General features: G+C 43.2%; 1 protein-coding gene across 1 annotated transcript in view; it reads right to left on the bottom strand.

Annotated features, from left to right (window-relative positions):
- LOC111955381 (zinc finger protein 516-like) overlaps nt 1–21,713 on the bottom strand; it is a 36,012-nt gene extending 14,299 nt beyond the window's left edge. Inside the window, exon 1 of the mRNA XM_023975609.2 lies at nt 21,336–21,713. The gene's annotated coding sequence lies outside the window, so the exon portion shown is untranslated. The remainder of the gene's footprint in view (nt 1–21,335) is intronic.
- Nucleotides 21,714–23,756: the final 2,043 nt, after the last annotated feature.

Consider the following 23,756-nt stretch of genomic DNA (forward strand, 5'->3'; position numbering starts at 1 on the left):
AGGTGAACATTCCCTGTGAGTTTATCAAAAGGGCAAGGTGCAGTTATTATGATATTTGCTTACAGCCTATCTAATTGTTTTGTTTCATGGAGGGTCGGGGTCCATTTGGGATTGGGTGAATGCATCCCAGTGTTAGAATCTGTTTATTTCACCGTTATTTAACCAGGTAGGCCAGTTGAGAACAAGTTCTCATTTACAACTGCCACCTGGCCAAGATAAAGAAAAGCAGTGTGACAATAAACAACAACACAGAGTTACACATGGGATAAACAAAAGTACAGTCAATAACACAATAGAAAAATATATATACAGTGTGTGCAAATGGAGTAAGGAGGTAAGGCAATAAATAGGCCATAGTGGCGAAGTAATTACAATTTAGCAGATTAACATGGAGTGATAGATGCACAGATGATGATGTGCAAGTAGAAAAGAGCAACAACAAAAAAGTAAATAAAAACAATATGGGGATGAGGTAGGTAGTTGGATGGGCTATGTACAGATGGGCTGTGTACAGCTGCAGCGATCGGTAAGCTGCTCAGACAGCTGATGCTTAAAGTTAGTGAGGGAGATATAAGCCTACCCCGGCCAAACCTGGACGATGCTGGGCCAATTGTGCGCCGCCCTATGGGACTCCCAATCATGGCCGGATGTGATGCAGCCTGGATTCAACCCAGGGACTGCAGTGACGCCTCTTGCACTGAGATACAGTGTCTTAGACTGCTGCGCCTCTCGGGAGCCCAAGGTTTCACCGTGATTGTTTTGTAGGTGGAAGGTATAAAATAGCAGACAAAACAGGAGACAAGACAACTTAAAATACAACAGAGAGCGATAGTAAATTAAGCAACAGAGATAGGCTGGGGGATGCCTCCACTTTGATAACAAAGGGAGCCTCTTTGGTCCCAAAGTGCCCCTGTTTTGTCTACAGAAGCGACGACGGTGACAGACGTCTGTTGCGGTTAGGTCACAGTGTAGAGGCCGTTTAAATTAGGCTTTGTTTACCAGGCCGTACTGCAGCTCGAACGTCCGCCACACTGACTAATCCACATTCCTGGAGACCCACTGTGTGAAGACGTGTCAGAAACACTGTGTTATAGATGTATACAAAACACAGACTCACTGTGTGTAGACGTGCAAGAGAAACAGACTCACTGTGTGTAGACGTGCAAGAGACACAGACTCCCTGTGTGTAGACGTGCAAGAGACACAAACTCCCTGTGTGTAGACGTGCAAGAGACACAGACTCCCTCCCTGTGTGTAGACGTGCAAGAGACACAAACTCCCTGTGTGTAGACGTGCAAGAGACACAGACTCCGCACTGTGGTAGACGTGCAAGAGACACGGACTCCCTGTGTGTAGACGTGCAAGAGACACAGACTCACTGTGTGTAGACGTGCAAGAGAACACAGACTCACTCGTGTGTAGACGTGCAAGAGACACGGACTCCCTGTGTGTAGACGTGCAAGAGACACAGACTCACTGTGTGTAGACGTGCAAGAGACACAGACTCACTGTGTGTAGACGTGCAAGAGACACAGACTCACTGTGTGTAGACGTGCAAGAGACACAGACTCACTGTGTGTAGACGTGCAAGAGACACGGACTCCCTTTGTGTAGACGTGCAAGAGACACAGACTCACTGTGTGTAGACGTGCAAGAGACACAGACTCACTGGTGCAAGAAAATATTGTGTGGAAACATGTCAGAAACACATTATGAAACATGTCAGAAACACATGTATGAAACATGTCAGAAACACATGTATGAAACATGTCAGAAAACACATGTATGAAACATGTCAGAAACACATGTATGAAACACTGTTTAAAGATGTGTCAGAACAGTGTGTAGATATGTTACACACATTGTCTAAAATCCTGCTTAATGACATGTATAAACACTGTCATGGATAGATACAGTACGTAAGAAATATTGGAATATAGGTGTGTCAGAAAACACGGTAGATGTGTCTCAAACACTGTGTAAGCGGGTAAGAAACACTTGGTACATTTGCACGAAAAACAGTGCAGTTGTGTAAGAAACGCTGTATATAGATGTGTTACGTCAATTCACTTTGTATGGATATCTTCCACACAATGGGGGTGTTACAAATACTGTTTATAGATGTCAATCAGCTAAACAGACATATGAGGAAGGATGTCTCGTCACCATTCCATAACACCACTCTCCAAATCCACAAAAAAAGATCTAGTATATATATCCACAAAAAAGATCTAGTAATATATCCACAAAAAAGCAAAAAGGTGAAAGTAATTGTTAAAATAAGAGTAAGAAATAGGATGAAGTCTCATTTTCATGCTTTGTTTTAAGCATTCAGTTATGTCATAAGAGGTGCCAAATGTGCACTCGTGCAAACACACAGCATGTCTGGCCCTTAAGGCTTCCGGCAGCTGGTGTGGCTATGCTGCTGCCCGCTGTGTGTGTGTGTGTGTGTGTGTGTTGTGTGTGTGTGTGTGTGTGTGTGTGTGTGTGTGTGTGTGTGTGTGTGTGGTGTGTGTGTGTGTGTGTGTGTGTGTGTGTGTGTGTGTGTGTGTGTGTGTGTTGTGTGTGTGCATTTTGGAGGGAAAGAAAGCAAACACACATCACACTCCATCGCCCTCCTTGTTCAACTCTCCCTCCCTGTTACAAACAAATACACAGGGACTACCCTTGATAGCATGTGATGAGCTGCTCAATGAGCTTCCTTTTAACATCCCGGCCTGCTACACCGCTGCAATGTGCTGGAGGTAAACCAGGGAGGGATCTTGAGCACGGAAATTGAAGGAATGAAGAAAACACATGCAAAACGCACATTTCATTTTTTAAATTAATTAGGCAAACCAGTTAAGAACAAATTCTTATTTACAATGACAACCTACCGAAAGGCAAAAGGCCTCCTGCGGGGACGGGGGCTGGGATTAAAACGTTTAATATAGGACAAAAACCCCACCAGGACAAGAGACACCACAACACTACAGAAAGAGAGACCTAAGACAACAACATAGCATGGCAGCAACACATGACAACACAGCATGGTAGCAACCCACATGACAACAACATGGTAGCAACACAACATGGCACAAACATTTTATTTATTGTACCCGGTAATTGACTGAGAACACATTCTCATTTACAGCAACGACTGGGGAATAGTTACATGTGAGAGGGATGAATGAGCCAATTATAAATTGGGGATGATTAGGTGACTGCGATAGTATGAGGGACAGATTAGGAATTTAGCCAGGACACCAGGGTTAACACCCCTACTCTTACAATAAGTGCCATGGGATCTTTCGTGTCCACAGAGAGTCAGGACACCTGTTTAAAATTTTAAATGACAGCACCCTACAGAGGGCAGTATCCCCAATCACTACCCTGGGGTTTGGGATATTTTTTTAGACCAGAGGAAAGGGTGCTCCTACTGGCCCTCCAACACCACTTCCAGTAGCATCTGGGCTCCCATCCAGGACTAAACTGCTTAGCTTCAAAAAGCAAGCCAGCAGTGGAATGCAGGTGGTATTCTGCTGGCAAGCAGCAGCACAAAGGCAAGAAGATAGAGACAACAATACATCACGCGAAGCAGCCACGACTGTCAGTAAGAGTGTCCATCATTGAATCTTTGAATGACGAAATGGAGATAAAACTGTCCAGTTTGAGTGTTTTTTGCAGCTCGTTCCTGTCACTAGCTGCAGCAAACTGAAAAGAGGAGTGAACCAGGCATGTGTGTGCTTTGGGGACCTTTAACAGAATGTGACTGCAGAACGGGTGTTGTTATGTGGAGGATGAGGGCTGCAGTAGGTATCTCAGATAGGGGGGAGTGAGGCCTAGGAGGGTTTTATAAATTAGCATCAACCAGTGGGTCTTGTGTCAGTATACAGAGATTACCAGTTTACAGAGGAGTACAGAGTGCAGTAAGGAGCATTGGTGGCAAATCTAGCCCTCGAGAGCACCCATACCTGCCGATCTATAAATTATGTCTCCGTAATCTAGCATGGGTAGGACGGTCATCTGAATCAAAGTTAGTTTGGTAGCTTGGGTGAAAGAAGAGCGATTACGATAGAGGAAACCAAGTCAAGATTTAACCTTAGCCTGGTGGTTTGATATGTGTTGAGAGAAGGACATTGTACTGTCTAGCCATACTCCTAAGTAATGTGGCTTATAACAGTTACGATCAGCTTGATCTCTCTCCCTTTAAATAAAGGACGTACCGTGGCTGCCTTCCAAGCAATGGGAACCTCCCCAGAGAGGAGAGACAGGTTAGAAAGGTCAGAGATAGGCTTGGCGATGATAGGGGCTGCAAGAAGTTTTGGGGGGTCAAGTTTAAGGAGCTTCTTTAGCCCCACAGACTCACTGACCGCCTGCAGGGAGAAACTTTGTAGCGGGGCAGGGGGAAAAGGGGCTAGTGCATTAGAAAGCGTAGGATATGAGGACATACAGTGCATTCGGAAAGTATTCAGACTAGGGATGCACAATATATCAGTGAACATATCGGAATCGGACGATATTAGGGAAAAATGCAAACATCGGTATCGGCCCGATGTCTAGTATACGGCGATGTTAAAAACAGATGTCAAAGCTGCCGTGCATACCTACATAACGTAGGCACATGATGTAATGACGCCACGTAAAATGTTGCGCTACACGTGCAACACAGCATTCCTAACCTAGCCCACAATGCCTGCTGTGTGGATCGAGCAGTCATTTGAAAGAGAAAGAACATTTCAGCAAGACAACTCAAAGGCAAAATCCATTAAAGCCAAGATAATGGAACTCATTGTCCTTGACAATCAACCGTTCTCTGTCATGGGTGATGTTGGCTTTCGCCGACTGGTCGAGCACCGGTACACACTACCAAATGCGCTATGTTTCAGATGTTGCCCTAACGGAGTTACACAGTAACAGCGTCACAGCTCTTAGCTTCACGACATGCATACTATGGAACGCCGTTTGGGCCTTTGCATGTCAAAAAAGATGCAGTAGCACTGTCAAAGCTGTACAAAAAAGTCTGKAAACAAGCAAACACCGSCCACGAACGATGTGATTACAATACAGCATTGGTAATAAAGCATRATTGGTTCGACTGTAAATTCTGGGGTAGSTAGCTTTAGCTTGGTCCCTAGCTAGCACCAATACAACCAGCCTGAAAACAATGACCAGTAGAAACTGCAGTCATTTTCATTATTCTTAGCAATGATTTAGGAATCCTTGTGAGTAAGTATTAGCTAGGTTGCCACTTGTTGTTCGCCTACGGAAATTGAAGTTCAGTTCATGAAAATAAATAGCTAGCCAGCTACTTAACCCTGTTSCCCAAAGCTAATGTTATAAGCAGCCAGCTAGCTTCATCTGGTTAGTGAGGCTCGACCGGACCGGGTTATGTGTTGTGAAGCTAGCCACAATAAGGATTAGGCACAATAGTGGAATTTGCGGATGGCCTTCAAAATAAAAGTATGTCATTGACAGTGATGCAAATGAGTGATAGAGTAATCAATGTGTAATAACWAAGTAAAAAATGTATGAATGCGTTAAATTATTATGTGACGTGCAGTCATATTCAGATCCTGATTGGTCAACAAGCTTATTTGACACGTCAAATAGTGTTATTTGACGTGTATCTTTTTTGACGCGCAAAGACCCAAACGGCGTTCCATAGAAATCCTGGTTGAGAATGAAACGACTGAAGAAATGAACAACAAAACAGCACAGCAAGTAAATGAAAGAAGTAGGTTTTGATGATGTTTTACTGGTAATGTGGACATACGTAAATGCCAACAAAATAATGTTTGGGTCAGTGTGGTGTGTGTGTAAGCTTTATTTAACTAGGCAAGTCAGTTAAGAACAAATTCTTATTTACAATGACGGCCTACCCCGGCCAAACCCGGACAACGCTGGGCCAATTGTGTGCCGCCCTATGGGACCCCCAATCACGGCCAGATGTGACAGACCCTAGATTTGAACCAGTGACTGTAGTGACACCTCTTGCACTGAGATGCAGTGCCTTAGACCGCTGCGTCCATGTGTGTGTGTTAACTATTTAACTGTAATAGAATGCTTAAAAGGCTGCTYAAATTTAGAATATCGGTTATCGGTGTCAGTATCTGGGGGMTTTTTGGCAAGGAAAATATCGGATATCGGTATCGGACAAAAATGTCATATACTGTAGGTGCGTCACTAATTCAGACCCCTTGACTTTTTCTAAATTTTGTTACATTACAGCCTTATTCTAAAATTGATTAGATTGTTTTTTCCCCTCATCAATCGACACACAATACCCCATAATGACAAAGCAAAAACAGGTTGTTAGAATTTTTTGCAAATGTATTAAAAACAAAAAACTGAAATATCACATTTACATAAGAATTCAGACCTTTTACTCAGTACTRTGTTGAAGCACCTTGGCAGCGATTACAGCCTCGAGTTTTCTTGGGTATGACACTACAAGCTTGGCAGCCATGTATTTGGTGAGTTTCTCTTATTCTTCTCTGCAGATCCTCTCAAGCTCTGTCAGGTTGGATGRGGAGCGTCACTGCACAGCTATTTTCAGGCCTCTCTCTCGATGTTCCATCGGGTTCAAGTCCGGGCTCTGGCTCGACCACTCAAGGACAMTCAGAGACTTGTCCCMAAGCCACTCCTGCGTTGTCTTGGCTGTGCGCTTAGGGTTGTTGTCCTTTCCTGAGCGCTCTGGAGCAGGTTTTCATCAAGGAACTTTGCTCTGTTCATCTTTCCCTRGATCCTGGCTAGCCTCCCAGTCCCTGCTGCTGAAAAAGATKCCCACAGCATGATGCTGCCACCGCCATGCTTCACCGTATGGTTGATGCCAGGTTTCCTCCAGACGTGACGCTTGGCATTCAGGCCAAAGAGTTCAATCTTGGTTTCATCAGACCAAAGAATCTTGTTTCTCATGGTCTGAGAGTCCTTTAGGTGCCTTTTGGCAAACTCCAAGCGGGCTGTCATGCCTTTTACTGAGGAGTGGCTTCCATCTGGCCACTCTACCATAAAGGCCTGATTGTTGGAGTGCCGCAGAGATGGTTGTCCTTCTGGAAGGTTCTCCCATCTCCACAGACGAACTCTAGAGCTCTGTCAGAATGACCATCGGGTTCTTGGTCACCTCCCTGACCAAGGCCCTTCTCTCCCGATTGCTCAGTTTAACCGGGCGGCCAGCTCTAGGAAGAGTCTTGGTTGTTCTAAACTTCTTGCATTTAAGAATGATGGAGGCCACTGTGTTCTTGGGAACCTTCAATGCTGCAGACATTTTTTGGTACCTTTCCCCAGATCTGTGCCTCGACACAATCCTGTCTCAGAGTTCTACAGACAATTCCTTCAACCTCATGGCTTCGTTTTTGCTTTGACATGTACTGTCAACTGTGGTACCTTACATAGACAGGTGTGTGCCTTTCCAAATCAAGTCCAATCAATTGAATTTACCACAGGTGAATTACAATCAAATTGTAGAAACATCTCAACATTCCATAGCAATGGAAACATCATGCACCTGAGCTCAATTTTAAGTCTCATAGCAAAGAGTCTGAATACTTATGGAAATAAAGTATTTCTGTTTCTATTTTTAATACATTTCCAAAGATTTCTAAAAACCTGTTTTCTCTACATTGTATTTTGTTATTTTACTAGGATCCCCATTAGCTGTTGCAAAAGCAGCAGCTACTCTTCCTGGGGTCCACATGAAACATGACATAATACAGAACATTAATAGACAAGAACAGCTCAGGGACAGAACTACATACATGTTTTAATGGGATACGGTGTGTAGAWTGAATCCATTTTAGAACAAGGCTGTAACATAACAAAATGTGGGAAAACGAAAGGGGTCTGAATACTTTCCAAACGCATTGTATAGCTCCCCTACGTGAGTTTAAGGCACGATTTGGAGCAATTCCAGAATGTTGTGTATATGAGGTGGCGCTTCTTCTATTTTCCTGGTGCACCTGACAGCGGAGCACAGACCTCTCTCTCCATCTCTGCAGCCTGGATTGGTTGGTGTGGGGGACACAGGAGTATAATCTGGTGGCATTAACTTGCTCTCTAAAAAAAGCACTCTCGACAGGGATTAGATTATCATGGTAAAGTCAGCTCAGACTCTCTCTCTCTCCATCCAACCCTCTGTCTGTTMCTCTGTCAAACGCAGTGTAWYAAATAATCTGGAACGATACAAGGGTTAAATATCAAAATGAGAGCYTCTAAAGAAATACAGTCAACATGTCCAATACATATGATCCATCTCATCCAAGTCCATCTCATTTCACAGACAGCACATCTTTCACATTTAATTAGTGGCAGCCTGGCAGGCTAATGTTTAGTAGATCAAACGATGATAGTGTCATTACACAGAGATTACAATACGTATCAATTTGCTGATTGTATACCTTTAGTAGAACAAGTGTCAATTTGCTGATTGATACAATTGTAGGTGAAATTTGTGGAATTTGATGATGAAATGATGCTAAACATGGTGATAATCCTAGTATCGTATAGCCTGGCAATAAGCACAATATTTCCAGATGCATCTCCGTCATAGAAAGAGTAGAGTAAGGAAAGCTTATATAATTATGAAATGAAAGGCATGCAGTCTAAAGCCGGTAAAACGTATCGCCTAAGGCTGTGTAGGCTACATCTGAGCTATCACTCTTATGTAACTTTATCCAGGAAGTAACTACCCACAAAGACAACAGATTAACATCCAATTTTGGTTGGCATTGGATTGAGTTGTCAACAAATGTGAATTCAACTTGAAATAAACCAAACCATGAAATCCTATTGTTGATATGTAGGACAGGAGTCTTTCAAATAGGATAAAAGGCCATATCTGAATTATTTTTTACAGACAAATTCCCCCTTAAAAACAATTATATCACCACCCAGTCTATCACCACCTTTCACAGCAAACATTATTTAGTCAGTAGTTAGACTGTTTTTAACAAGTAATTAGGCCTATCATTAAATTATTTGCAGTCTATCAATCACTAAATAAAACCGATAGTTTGTAGAAAAAATAAGGAAGGGAAGCACTGCTAGGTTACACAATGGTAGGCATTTTTGTAAATAGAAGGTGCTCTTTGGTCAGGGAGTACAACATACATCTGTGTACTCCCTGACGAAGGCCAAGCTGCCGAAACACGTCAGAGTTTAAAAAATCTTTGTTCCATTGAACATTCCATACAAATAAAGGCATTTTAATTATATAAAAGATTGTTTGTTGACAGTTTGAGCATCTAGACATCATCTGTGAGGGACCATTCTAATGAAGTGCTATCCAATATGTCCTCATTTCCTGTGTGCAACTAATGACAGCTGGCAGAATCGGGATCAGGTTCCCTGAGGTGGTGCAGCATCTCAACACCGCCTCATTGGGAGACTACAGTATAGGCTATAGGTAACCGGACACCCTGAGACCCATCTAATCATGTCTTCTTCTCCCTGTCTCAGAGGGCTGAACAGAAGGGATCTGGGTCTGCCTTGTCTCCTCATCTCCCATCTGGACAAATTAACAATGTTTCACCTACAGATGTGAGATCTTAATTTGAGCCAGTTTGCTATAGCAGGAAAATAATCCTGCAGCAACAGGAAAATGTAATTATTTTTTGTGGATTATAATTAATAGACATTTTTGTAAGGGTTGATACATTTTTCATAAGGGTAAATCAAGTTAGACATTTCAAATGGAAATTACAAACTTCGAAGACTTTTTAAACCTAAAATACACTATAAGTTTAAAATGTCCTGCATTGCAACTAACAAATAGTTAGTTACTTTATTAATGGCACTTTAATAATGAGGTTTACATATCTTGCAATTCTCATCCCATATGTATATACTGTATGTTATACCACCTATTGCATCTTGCCTATGCCACTCGGTCATTGCTCATCCATATATTTATTTGTACATATTCTTATTCCATCCCTTTATTTAGATTTGTGTGTATTATGTAGTTGCGTAAATTGTTAGATTACTTGTTAGATATTGCTGCACTGTCAGAACTAGAAGCATAAGCATTTAGCTACACTTGCAATAACATCTGCTAACCATGTATATGTGACCAATAAAATTTGATTTCTCCCTCAAAACCATCAGAATTAATCTAAGATTAAAAAAAATGTCAACAATGTAGATTCTTTTTTGTGAGGACGTCACACCATTTTACATCTAGCTAAGGATTATTTTGCTTCAATGAGTTGACTATGAGTACTAATGCTAGCATACATTTTTAGAACATTAGCTTGCTATCTGAGCCAGTCAGTGAAATGATGCTGCTGACCAACCTGCTACTAATTTAGTGCTTAACACACATTGTTGAATCTTCCAAAAAAAGCTAGTTGGCAAGATACTGTAGTAGTGCTAATTCTTTATTATGAGTTTTCAGGGATGAGCTGTTCTGCCGCGACTCATTGCAGTAGCCTCCCGAGTCAGCTGTTGTGAGATGTTGTGCTCAGCCTACCCAACGATATAAAGCAACGTTAGCGATCACGGGGAAACATGCTGATCTACAGACTGATTTCTGATAACAGTCCCTCTTAAATTTGGGGCCGCAAGTCTACAACTTTAGGGTAATTTAAAAAGGCTAAGAAATGTTTATGCAGAGCTAGCTAGCTAGCCAGCTATGGCAGTAAGCAGCTGGTCAGGTAAGTCACTGGAGACCGACATCCTGGCACAGAATTTTTGCAGGAGATAGCCACCGCCTTGTTTTTATTTTCTCACAATTGCAAACTATTAAATCATGGTCACAAAGTTGAATAATTTTGCTAGTAATTCTGCCTATTTCATGGAGAGTCATGCGAGACCGCAGTGATATGTAACGAGTGCCCTGAGAGTCAGGAAGCAAGTTCAGGGAGTGAGTGTTTTAAATAAAAGAAACAATGAACACGAAACACAAACAACCCACCGACATGAAAACAGAATCAATAACACCTGAGGAAAGAACCAAGGGGAGTGACAGATATAGGGAAGATAATAAAGGAGGTGATGCAGACCAGGTCATGAGGCGCCGGTGCGCAAGACGATGGTGACAGGTGTGCGGGATAATCAGCAGCCTGATGACCTAGAGGCCGGAGAGGGAGTATACGTGACAGTACCCCCTTACCGAATGTGCGGCTCCGGCCAAACCCGGGGATCAGGAGTGGACCGGTCACCCCTGCTGATGCGCGAGAACCTGTCACGCCAGCTGAGGCACGGGAACTTGTGGAGTCAACTGGGGCGCGGGAACCTGACAGATCATTTGAGGCAGGGGAGTCTGGCGATCCGGTTGAGGTATGAGAACCTGACAAGCCGGTGGAAGCAGGGGAGCCTGGCGATCCAGCTAAGGCATGAAAGCCCGACGAGCCGGCTGATGCAGGGGAGCCTGGCGAACTGGCTTAGGCATGAAAGCCCGACGTGCCGGCTGAGGCAGGGGAGCCTGGCGATCCGGCTGAGGCATGAGAGCCTGACGAGCCGGCTGACACAGGGAAGCCTGGTGATCTGGTTGAGGTATGAGAGCCTGTAGCAGTTCGGACCCGACGTCATTACTCTGACACAAATATTTTAAATAAAATAAACACTTCCTGATGCTTCCTTTAGGTGAGGTGTTATTCTGTAATGAGTGTGCTGAGAGTCGGGAAGCAAGTTCAGGGAGTGAGTGTTTTAATAAATAAAAGAAACAATGAACACGAAACACAAACAACGCACCGACATGAAAACAGAATCAATAACACCTGAGGAAAGAACCAAGGGGAGTGACAGATACAGGGAAGATAATCAAGGAGGTGATGCAGTCCAGGTGAGTGTCATGAGGCGCAGGTGCGCAAGACGATTGTGACAGGTGTGCGGGATAATCAGCAGCCTGATGACCTAGAGGCTGGAGAGGGAGAATATGTGACAGGATATCACAAATTAGTAACTATGTTTTCATTTTTGAATGGCGGATACTCTGGAATACAAACATTTTAGGATGAGTTTGAGTGATCGTGGAAAAAATCGATACAGTTACATATCGGGATATCATTTTTGACAATATTTAATCTTGTATTGTTTTGACAATACCAATGTCTGAAATAAGACTCCAGTATTTTCTCCATTATAGCTTGTTTTCCATCTTCATTTTAAATAGGGAGCCAATTTGTTTTCAGCGCTTTTATTTCCATGACTGATCAAAACTAATTTTCTCATGGCTCTCTCTTGTCCCTCTGCAGCAGACATATGGTGAGCGATATGTCTGGAACATCGAATAGCAATAAAATCCCAGTATCGAATCGCAAATTAATATAGAATTGCGAGCATCGCATATCTTATTGGCACATAAGTATTGTGATAATATCGTATCGTAAGGTCCCTGGCAATTCCGAGCACTAATGAGTTCCACGTCCCACAAAACAGGTCGTTTGAAGTACTAGCGTCGCGTAGGAGTGACGCCACCTTTCGGAAGACAATGAATCTAAGGGGTCACTACTACAGCAAGAGTGGGAGGAGAGCGGAGAACCATGGGAGTATGAGTTTTCCCAGCAAATCAATCAGTAAAGGAAAACTCAAATTTATTTAACTTGTCAATTCTTCATATAGTCCCAAAATGTCTCCCAATGTAGTTTACTTAAATGAATAGGCCTAATTTGTAGAATAATCACATGGAAAAACACATTGGCACCTACATTACCAGTCAAAAGTTTGGACACACATTGTAGAATAATAGTGAAGACATCAAAACTATGAAATAACACATATGGAATCATGTAGCAACCTAAAAAAGTGTTAAACAAATCAAAATATATTTTACATTTTAGATTTTTCAAAGTAGCCACCCTTTGCCTTGATGACAGCTTTGCACACTCTTGGCATTCTCTCAACCAGCTTCACCTGGAATGCTTTTCCAACCGTCTTGAAGGAGTTCCCACATATGTTGAGCACTTGTTGGTTGCTTTTCCTTCACTCTGAGGTCCAACTCATCCCAAACCATCTCAATTGGGTTGATGTCGGGGGACTGTGGAGGCCAGGTCATCTGATGCAGCATTCCATCACTCTCCTTCTTGGTCAAATAGCCCTTACACAGCCTGGAGGTGTGTTAGGTCATTGGCCTGTTGAAAAACAAATGATAGTCCCACTAAGCCCAAACCAGATGGGATGGCGTATCACTGCAGAATGCTGTGGTAGCCAATTGTGGTTCAGTGTGCCTTGAATTCTAAATAAATCACTGACAGTGTCACCAGCAAAGCACCCCCACACCATCACACCTATTCCTCCATGCTTCACGGTGGGAACCACACATGCAGAGATCATTGGTCCACCTACTCTGCGTCTCACAAAGACACAGTTGGAACCAAAAATCAAAAATTTGGACTCATCAGACCAAAGGTCAGATTTCCACCGGTCCAATGTCCATTGCTCGTGTTTCTTTGTGGTGTCCTTTAGTAGTGGTTTCTTTGCAGCAATTCAACCACGAAGGCCTGATTCACGCAGTCTCCTCTGAACAGTTGATGTTGAGATGTGTCTGTTATTTGAACTCTGTAAAGCATTTATTTGGGCTGCAATTTCTGAGGCTGGTAACTCTAATAAACGTATCCTCTGCATCAGAGGTAACTCTGGGTCTTCCTTTCCTGTGGCGGTCCTCGTGAGAGCCAGTTTCATTACAGCGCTTGATGTTTTTTGCGACTGCACTTGAAGAAACGTTCAAAGTTCTTGACATTTTCCGCATTGACTGACCTTCATGTCTTAAAGTAATGGACTGTCATTTCACTTTGATTATTTCAGCTGTTCTTGCCATAATAGGGTAATCTTATAGGGTAATCTTCCGTACACCACCCCTACCTTGTCACAAGACATCTGATTGTCTCAAACGCATTTAGAAGGAAAGAAATTCCACAAACGAACAAGGTACACTTGTTTATTGAAATGCATTCCAGGTGACTACCTCATGAAGCTGGTTGAGAGAATTCCAAGAGTGTGCAAAGCTATCAAGGCAAAGGGTGACTACTTTGAAGAATCCAAAATATAAAATATATTTTGATTTGTTTAACACTTTTCTGGTTAGTACATGATTCCATATTTGTTATTTCATAGTTTTGATGTCTTCACTATTATTCTACAATGTAGAAAATAGTACAAATAAAGAAGACCCCTGGAATGAGTAGTTGTGTCCAAACTTTTGACTGGTACTGTATATCCATTCACTAATCAGGCAACATGTTTCCCATCTGTATAGAGTGGGAGACTTTAGTGAAAATGTTTTATTAAAGATGCCTAATATTGGCCCCTAAGTGCTGTTGTGTACTGTATATACATTTTGTTCAAACCCATTTGTTATTTGTTTAGCCTGATTGATTGCTCTTCATTTGAAGCATGGTTATGCTCAAACTATCCCCAAATTAGAAAGTCAAAAACAGGGACAGTAGGCATACTGTTTGCTGGCAAGACAGTCACATGAACAGCCTCTATGGTTAGATAGTAGATCCTCCTGTGTCGCTCTGTTTAGTACCAACATCCAAAGAGAGATGCAGATTCAGCAAAATGTCTCACTCATGCACACACACTAACCGGATACAAACAAATACACACACACACCATGCCAGAACAGAGTCCTCTGCCCACATTGCTCTCAGCTGTGGCATTGCCAACTGACCAGAGCCAAGCTCTTCACCAGACACCAGCATGTGTGTTCTAAACACAGCTACCGCAATTGAGCACTCTCCACACACACACACCAAAACCACTCTTATTTTCTCTACAGCCTTTACACACATTATCACACAAAGAACTTTAAGCAAAAGCACACTCACATTGAGTATGAAGCATTTCAACAATATTATGCTCAACTGTCATTCTTGACTATGAATAGTGTTTTTCAGTTAGTCGTCCACAGTTGCACAGCAGCTGTGAAAACAGTGTATTTGCATACTACTGATGCCACTACAGTACCCTGCACCTGACACGTGAGGAATGTCATTCAATAAAATTGTCCCTACATTAGAGTGCAGTACATTTCTACATCTTTTTCAAAAGTAGTAAAAATGTATACTGTAGATTGGATTCTACTTCGATTTAGCATAGTAATAATGCCTTAGATGGTGGTAAACCATTCCTATCAGGCTATAGATTATATGAGCTATTTAGCAATGGCTGTCCTGTACCATAGCAGGTTGTCCTGTAGCATAACAGGTTGTCCTGTAGCATAACAGGTTGTCCTGTACCATAGCAGGTTGTCCTGTACCAATACAGGTTGTTCTGTACATAGCAGGTTGTCCTGTACCATAGCAGGTTGTCCTGTACCATAGCAGGTTGTCCTGTAGCATAGCAGGTTGTCCTGTAGCATAACAGGTTGTCCTGTACCATAGCAGGTTGTCCTGTACATAACAGGTTGTCCTGTACATAGCAGGTTGGTCCTGTACATAGCAGGTTGTCCTGTAGCATAGCAGGTTGTCTGTGATAACAGGTTTGTCCTGTACATAGCAGGTTGTCCTGTACCATAGCAGGTTGTCTGTACATAGAGGTTGTCTGTACAATAGAGGTTGTCCTGTACATAGGGTGTCTTACATAGCAGGTTGCTGACATAGAGTGTCTGTACATACAGGTTGTCCTGTAGCATAACAGGTTGTCCTGTAGCATAAACAGGTTGTCTGTACCATAGCAGGTTGTCCTGTACCATAGCAGTTGTCCTGTAGCATAACAGGTTGCCCTGTACCATAGCAGGTTGTCCTGTACCATAGCAGTTGGTCCTGTAATAGAGGTGTCCTGTAGCAATAAGGTTGTCCTGTACCATAGCAGGTTGTCCTGTACCATAGCAGGTTGTCGTAGCATAGCAGGTTGTCCTGTAATAGCAGGTTGTCTGTACAATAGTAGGTTGTCCTGTACCATAGCAGGTGTTCTGACCATAGCAGGTTGTCCTGTACATAGCAGGTTGTCCTGTACCATAGCAGGTTGTCCTGTAGCATAACAGGTTGTCCTGTAGCATAACAGGTTGTCCTGTACCATAGCAGGTTGTACTGTACCATAGCAAGTTGTCCTGTAGCATAACAGGTTGCCTGTACCATAGCAGGTTGTCCTGTACCATAGCAAGTTGTCCTGTACCATAGCAGGTGTCTGTAGCATAACAGGTTGTCCTGTACCATAGCAGGTTGTCCTGTAGCATAGCGGTTGTCCTGTACATAGCAGGTTGTCCTGTACCATAGCAGGTTGTCCTGTAGCATAACAGGTTGTCCAGTGAGCATAGCAGGTTGTCCTGTAGCATAGCAGGTTGTCCTGTAGCATAGCAGTTTGTCTGTAGCATAACAGGTTGTCCTGTAGCATAGCAGGTTGTCCTGTGCATAACAGGTTGTCCTGTAGCATAGAAGTTGCTTAGCATACAGGTTCTGTACATAGCAGGTTGCCTGTAGCATAGCAGGTTGTCTGTACAAGCGTGTGACATAGCAGGTGTCCTGTGGCATAAAGGTTGTCCTGTACATAGCAGGTTGTCCTGTAGCATAGCAGGTTGTCCTGTACATCAAAGGTGTCTGTACATAGCAGGTTGTCCTGTGCATAACAGGTTGTCCAGTAGCATAGCAGGTTGTCCTGTAGCATAGCAGTTGTCCTGTAGCATAGCAGGTTGTCTGTAGCATAACAGGTTGTCCTGTAGCATAGCAGGTTGTCCTGTAGCATAACAGGTTGTCCTGTAGCATAGCAAGTTGTCCTGTAGCATAACAGGTGTCCTGTACCATAGCAGGTTGCCTGTAGCATAGCAGGTTGTCCTGTAGCATAGCAGGTTGTCCTGTACCATAGCAGGTTGCCTGAGCATAGCAAGTTGTCCTGTAGCATAGCAGGTTGCCTGTGGCTAGCATTGTCTGTGCATAGCAGTTGTCTGTAGCATAGCAAGTTGTCCTGTAGCATAGCAAGTTGTCCTGTAGCATAGCAAGTTGTCCTGTACCATAGCAGGTTGTCCTGTAGATAGCGAGTTGTCTGTAGCATAGCAGGTTGTCCTGTAGCATAGCAGGTTGTCCTGTAGCATAGCAGGTTGTCCTGTACCATAGCAGGTTGCCTGTAGCATAGCAAGTTGTCCTGTAGCATAGCAGGTTGTCTGTGCATAGCAGATTGTCCTGTAGCATAGCAGGTTGTCTGTACATAGCAGGTTGTCCTGTAGCTAGCAAGTTGTCCTGTAGCATAGCAAGTTTGTCCTGTAGCATAGCAAGTTGTCCTGTAGCATAGCAGGTTGTCTGTACATAGCAGGTTGTCCTGTAGCATAGCAATTGGTCCTGTAGCATAGCAGGTTGTCCTGTAGTAGCAGGTTGTCCTGTAGCATGCAGGTTCTGTACCATGCATGTTTGTCTGTAGCATAGCAGGTTGTCCTGTAGCATAGCAGGTTGTCTGTAGCAGCGGTTGTCTTACATAGCAGTTTCGGTAGCATGCAGTTGTCAGCAGTTCTATAGCAGGTGTCCTTAGCATAGCAGGTTTGTCCTGTAGCATAGCAGGTGTCCTGTAGCATAGCAGGTTGTCCTGTACATACAGGTTATCTGAGCATAGCAGGTTGTCCTGTACCATAGCAGGTTATCTGTAGCATAGCGGTTGTCCTGTAGCATAGCAGGTTGTCCTGTAGCATAGCAGGTTGTCCTGTAGATACAGTTTCTGTACATAGCAGGTTGTCTTCTGTAGCATAACAGGTTGTCCTGTACCATAACAGGTTGTCCTGTAGCATAGCAAGTTGTCCTGTAGCATAGCAGGTTGTCCTGTAGCATAGCAGGTTGTCCTGTACCATAGCAGGTTGTCCTGTGCGCTTAGCAGGTTGTCCTGTAGCATAGCAGGTTGTCGGTATCATACATTGACCGTGAAACTAAACGTCATGAATACCCCATCATGGGAATAGCAATGAATGCAATGATTTCAAGATCCTACATTCCTACATGATTTCAAGATCCTACCTTCCTACATGATTTCAAGATCTACCTTCCTACATGATTTCAAGAGCCTACCTTCCTACATGGATTAAAAACAACTTTTCAAGATAAACCATATAACTCAAAAATCTCAACAAACAACCTCTGTCCGCCATGTCTCCCCCCCATGTCTCTCCCATGTCCCCCCCCCCCCCATGTCTCTCCCACTTAATCTGTATGATTAAATCATTTTTCCTTGGCCCTAATTTTGTCGGGGATGACGATACTCTGCCTGCCGGATAGTTGCTGAGCATACTCCCCATTGATGGCCATGCTGAGAAGATTACCCTAATAGCAGCGGATTACCTCTCCACATGTTGGCCACACACGGGGGGATGGTGTTTGTGTGTGTGTGTGTGTGTGTGTGTGTGTGTGTGTGTGTGTGTGTGTGTGTGTAGGGAGCGGTGGTAGTAGAATATCTCTCGCTAGATATATATATCTGCCTGCATGTCTACCTACAATATTGGTCTAAATCTGTCTGCCTAGAATATCTGTCTGTCTTTGTCTGTCAATTCAAATAAAATGTTATTGATCGCATACACATATTTGCAGATGTTATCGCACGTGCAGCGAAATACTAACAGTGAAGTAATACCGAACAATACAAACAAATCAAAAAAGAATAAGAAAGTAATTAAGAAATATCATAAGGAGCAATGTCAGAGTTCAGAATATAAATATATAACCTCAGCAAAAAATTTAACTTTCAAAGATAATTCGTAAAAATCCAAATAACTTCCCAGACCTTCATTGTAAAGGGTTTAAACACTGTTTACCATGCTTATTCAATGAACCATGAACAATTAATGAACATGCACCCGTGGAACAATCATGCACCTGAAGACACTAACAGCTTACAGACGGTAGGCAATTAAGGTCACAGTTATGAAAACTTAGGACACTAAAGAGGACACTTTCTACTGACTCTGAAAAGGACCAAAAGAAAGATGCCCAGGGTACTTGCTCATCTGCGTGAACGTGCCTTAGGCATGCTGCAAGTAGGCATGAGGACTGCAGATGTGGCCAGGGCAATATTTGCCATGTCCGTAATGTGAGACGCCTGAGACAGCGCTACAGGGAGACAGGACGGACAGCTGATCGTCCTCGCAGTAAAAACACCTGCACACGACGGTACATCCGAATATCACACCTGCGGGACAGGTACAGGATGGCAACAACAACTGCCCGAATTACACCAGGAGTGCACAATCCCTCCATCAGTGCTCAGACTGTCCGCAATAGGCTGAGATAGGCTGAACTGAGTGCTTGTAGGCCTGTTGTAAGGCAGGTCCTCACCAGACATCACCGGCAACAACGTCGCGTATGGGCACAAACCGTCGCTGGACCAGACAGGACTGGCAAAAAGTGCTCTTCACTGACGAGTCGCGGTTTTGTCTCACCAGGGGTGATGATCGGATTCACGTTTATCGTCAAAGGAATGAGCGTTACACCGAGGCCTGTACTCTGGAGTAGGATCGATTTGGAGGTGGAGGGTCCGTCATGGTCTTGGGCGGTGTGTCACAGCATCATCGGACTGAGCTTGTTGTCATTGCAGGCAATCTCAACGCTGTGCGTTACAGGGAAGATATCCTCCTTATGTGGTACCCTTCCTGCAGGCTCATCCTGACATGACCCTCCAGCATGACAATGCCACCAGCCATACTGCTCGTTCTGTGCGTGATTTCCTGCAAGACAGGAATGTCAGTGTTCTGTCATGAACAGCAAAGAGCCCGGATCTCAATCCCATTGAGCACGTCTGGGACCTGTTGGATCGGAGGGTGAGGGCTAGGGCCATTCCCCCCAAAAATGTCTGGGAACTTGCAGGTGCCTTGGTGGAAGAGTGGGGTAACATCTCACAGTAAGAACTGGCAAATCTGGTGCAGACCATGAGGAGATACACTGCAGTACTTAATGCAGCTGGTGGCCACACTGTTACTTTTGATTTTGACCCCCCCCTCCCTTTGTTCAGGAACACATTATTCCATTTCTGTTAGTCACATATCTGTGGAACTTGTTCAGTTTATGTCTCAGTTGTTGAATCTTATGTTCTTACAAATATTTACACATGTTAAGTTTGCTGAAAATAAACGCAGTTGACAGTGAGAGGATGTTTCTTTTTTTGCTTTTACTGTACTGTATATGATGGTGTGTATAGACATTATGGACAGTATATGAATATAAATAGTGTGTACAGCAGTAGTTATTAAGGATGAGCCTTGACTAGAATACAGTATATACATAAGAAGTGGGTAAAACAGTATGTAAACATCATTAAAGTGACCAGTGTTCAATGACTATGTAAGGTGCACGGTAGAGTACCGGGTGGCAGCCAGCTTGTAACAGTGACTAAGTTCAGGGCAGGGTACTGGGCGGAGGCTGGCTTGTGGTGACTATTTAACAGTCTGATGGCCGGGAGATAGTCTGTCTGTATGTCTTTTCAAACATCCAGATTCATCTACAGATATCTCTCCATCTATATACACATCATTACTATTACAGACCTCTAAACATCAGATCCCATTCTGCCAAGCTTGATTTCGACTGCATCAGGCCTACACTGTTATGCTTTCTTTCAAAGTGTAGGCCTATCCAGTAGGCAAGTCATCCAAACCATTTTTATTTGACAAGACTTAGATTTGATAGTGGGGTTTTTGTGTCCCTGGGCTACCATTCCACAGCATGCTGTGAGGATACACATCTGCAATACAGAAATACAACTCAGGATGGAGATGGTCTAACTGTCTATTGCCTAACTGTCCATATCTTCTCTATAGGTCCAACATACTGTGGTGAGAAGGTTGAACAGCAACAACGGCTGAAGAATGACAAAGGCATACAAATATTATTGCCACTGCTAATGTGGGTTTTTAGGCAGTCCAGATGGAGTAGACTAAGAAGCCATTGAGCGAGTGGAGAGAAAAGGAATTCTAGTAATCTGCCGCTGATCCTGTACAATAGACGCCTTGTCTCTTTTGTTAGGGCCACTCACAAACACAAGTTTGCACTGACGATGATAGCACCAATAGTCTGCCTTAGGAATGGAACGAGAAAGAAAGATAAGTGTGAAAAGGATAAGATAGGTCTACAGAAAGAAACCAATGGAAAGCAATTGTGTGCCAGCAGAGTGAGCCTGTTTTCGTTATCTGAGAAGTCAAGTAAAAAATGAAATTCTATGTCTCTAATCAAGTCAAGTGTAGCCTAGAATAGACATTATAGATCTAGATATTATAGAGCCTTCTAAACTGCCTGTTGAACATTACATTCGCACTGTGAATTCATTAACCATTGAAGGACTGTTTATCCCCTCTCCTCTTCACCACAATGCACTGTCCTCCTCAAACGTTTTGGTGGCACCATTAAAAACAATCATTAAAACAATGGCAAATATTTGCATACGAACTGTCGTTTATTTTATACAGATGTATATTTATACAGTAGTAAAAGAGGTTTAAAAAAGTCCCTTACCCCAAGACCTAAACGAATTTGTTGTGTCCTCCAGTTGCCTAACAACACACTTCAGTAAAAAAATATATATATATAATAAAAAAACACGATGAAAGTAGTATGCATCTGTAGAAAGTTGTCAAATTATTTGATCGGGAACAGTCCTCCAATTACACGTTTATAGCTTACTGCTAGCTCCCCGATGAATTCCTGGCGTGATTTCTTACTGCTCTCAATGTGCCCAGGGTGCAAAGTTTCCGTCGGGTCGTTTAATCATGGTCTCGATGTCCCGTTTCGACTCGCTACCCTTGAAATAGAATCGGCTTAGTACTCGACCAGTACAAGCAATAGGCTTCCAGACAAAAATGCATCATAACAAAAAAAGTAGGCGCTAAAGCTCCGCCCTGTGTTTCAGACCGCAGTTTCTGTAGCCTAGATACAAAAACATGTCGTGAATACAATAGGCTATATTTGATCTAATTTATTAATTTGAATTGGCTGTTGAAATAATCCCTGCACACTGCCTGTACACGGACATCCAAAAATAACGCTTGTAAATGTAGGTTGCCTATAAGCATTATCTTACCTACCTGTACGTTGTTAAAACCCCAAGGGCAGAATAAATTAGATGCTGTGCATCGATGGCATGCATCAAAGTGAAGATGTCTAAGTGACGCCACCTTCACTGTGGCGGATAGTTACGTTATCTCTGTTTTGAATGTGTAATAAAGTAGGCTAGCTACCCAGACTCACGTAACATAGTAACAACTCACAGCAAGCCTATACAGTGCATTCGGAAAGTATTCAGACCCCTTGACTTTTTCCACATTTTGTTACGTTAGCCTTATTCTAAAATTGATTAAATAGTTCCCCCCCTCATTAATCTACACACAATGCCCCATAATGACAAAACGAAAACAGGCTTTTAGATTTTATTGCGTAATATACATAAGTACATAAGTATTCAGACCCTTTACTCTGTACTTTGTTGATACACCTTTAGCAGCGATTACAGCTTCGAGTCTTCTTGGGTATGATGCTACAACCTTGGCACACCTGTATTTAGGGAGTTTCTCTCATTCTTCTCTGCAGATCCTCTCAAGGTCTGTCAGGTTGGATGGGGAGCGTCGCTGCACAGCTATTTTTAAGTCTCTCCAGAGATGTTTGATCGGGTTCAAGTCCGGGCTCTGGCTCGGCCACTCAAAGACATTCAGAGACTTGTCCCAAAGCCACTCCTGCGTTGTCTTGGCTGTGTGCTTATGGTCGTTATCCTGTTGGAAGGTGAACCTTCGCCCCAGTCTGAGGTCCTGAGAGCACTGGAGCAGGTTTTCATCAAGGATCTCTCTATACATTGCTCCGTTCATCATTGCCTCTATACTGACTAGTCTCCCAGTCCCTGCCGCTGAAAAAAATCCCCACAGCATGATGCAGCCACCACCATGCTTCACTGTAGGGATGTTGTCAGGTTTCCTCCAGACGTGACACTTGGCATTCAGGCCAAAGAGTTCAATCTTGGTTTCATCAGACCAGAGAATCTTGTTTCTCATGGTCTGAGAGTCTTTAGATGCCTTTTGGCAAACTCCAAGCAGGCTGTCATGTGCCTTTTACTGAGGGGTGGCTTCTGTCTGGCCACTCTACCATAAAGGCTTGATTGGTGGAGTGCTGCAGAGATGGTTGTCCTTCTGGAAGGTTCTCCCATCTCCACAGAGGAACTCTAGAGCTCTGTTGGGTTATTGGTCAAAGCCCTTCTCCCCCGACTGCTCAGTTTGGCTGGGCTGACAGATCTAGGAAGAGCCTTGGGGGTTACAAACGTCTTCCATTTAAGAATGATGGAGGCCACTGTGTTCTTGGGGACGTTCAATGCTGCAGTTTTGCTGCAGTTTTGGTACCCTTCATAGATCGGTGCCTCAACATAATCCTGTCTCGCAGCTCTACAGACAATTCCTTCGACCTCATGGCTTGGTTTTTGCTCTGACATGCACTGTCAATTGTGGGACCTTATATAGACAGGTTTGTGCCTTTCCAAATCATGTCCAATCAATTGAATTTACCACAGGTGGACTCCAATCAAGTTGTAGAAGTAACTCAAGGATGGTCAATGGAAACAGGATGCACCCGAGCTCAATTTCGAGTCTCATAGCAAAGGGTCTGAATACTTATGTAAATAAAGTATTTCTGTTTTTATTTTTAATACATTTGCAAAAATTTCAAACATCTGTTTTCGCTTTGTCATTATGGGGTATTGTGTGTAGATTGCGGAGGATTTAAAAAATATATATATTTTAGAATAAGGCTGTAAAGTAACAACATTTGGAAAAAGTCAAGGGATCTGAATACTTTCTGAAGGCACTGTACAGTATTTAGGGGTGGCTGTTACAGAATCTCCCTGGCAAGGACGCTGTCGGACTAATTTCCAGCGTGTGTGTAGTTGTTTATGTTTGT

Source organism: Salvelinus sp. IW2-2015, linkage group LG30 (genome assembly GCF_002910315.2).
Source record: "Salvelinus sp. IW2-2015 linkage group LG30, ASM291031v2, whole genome shotgun sequence".
Classification (NCBI taxonomy): domain Eukaryota; kingdom Metazoa; phylum Chordata; class Actinopteri; order Salmoniformes; family Salmonidae; genus Salvelinus; species Salvelinus sp. IW2-2015.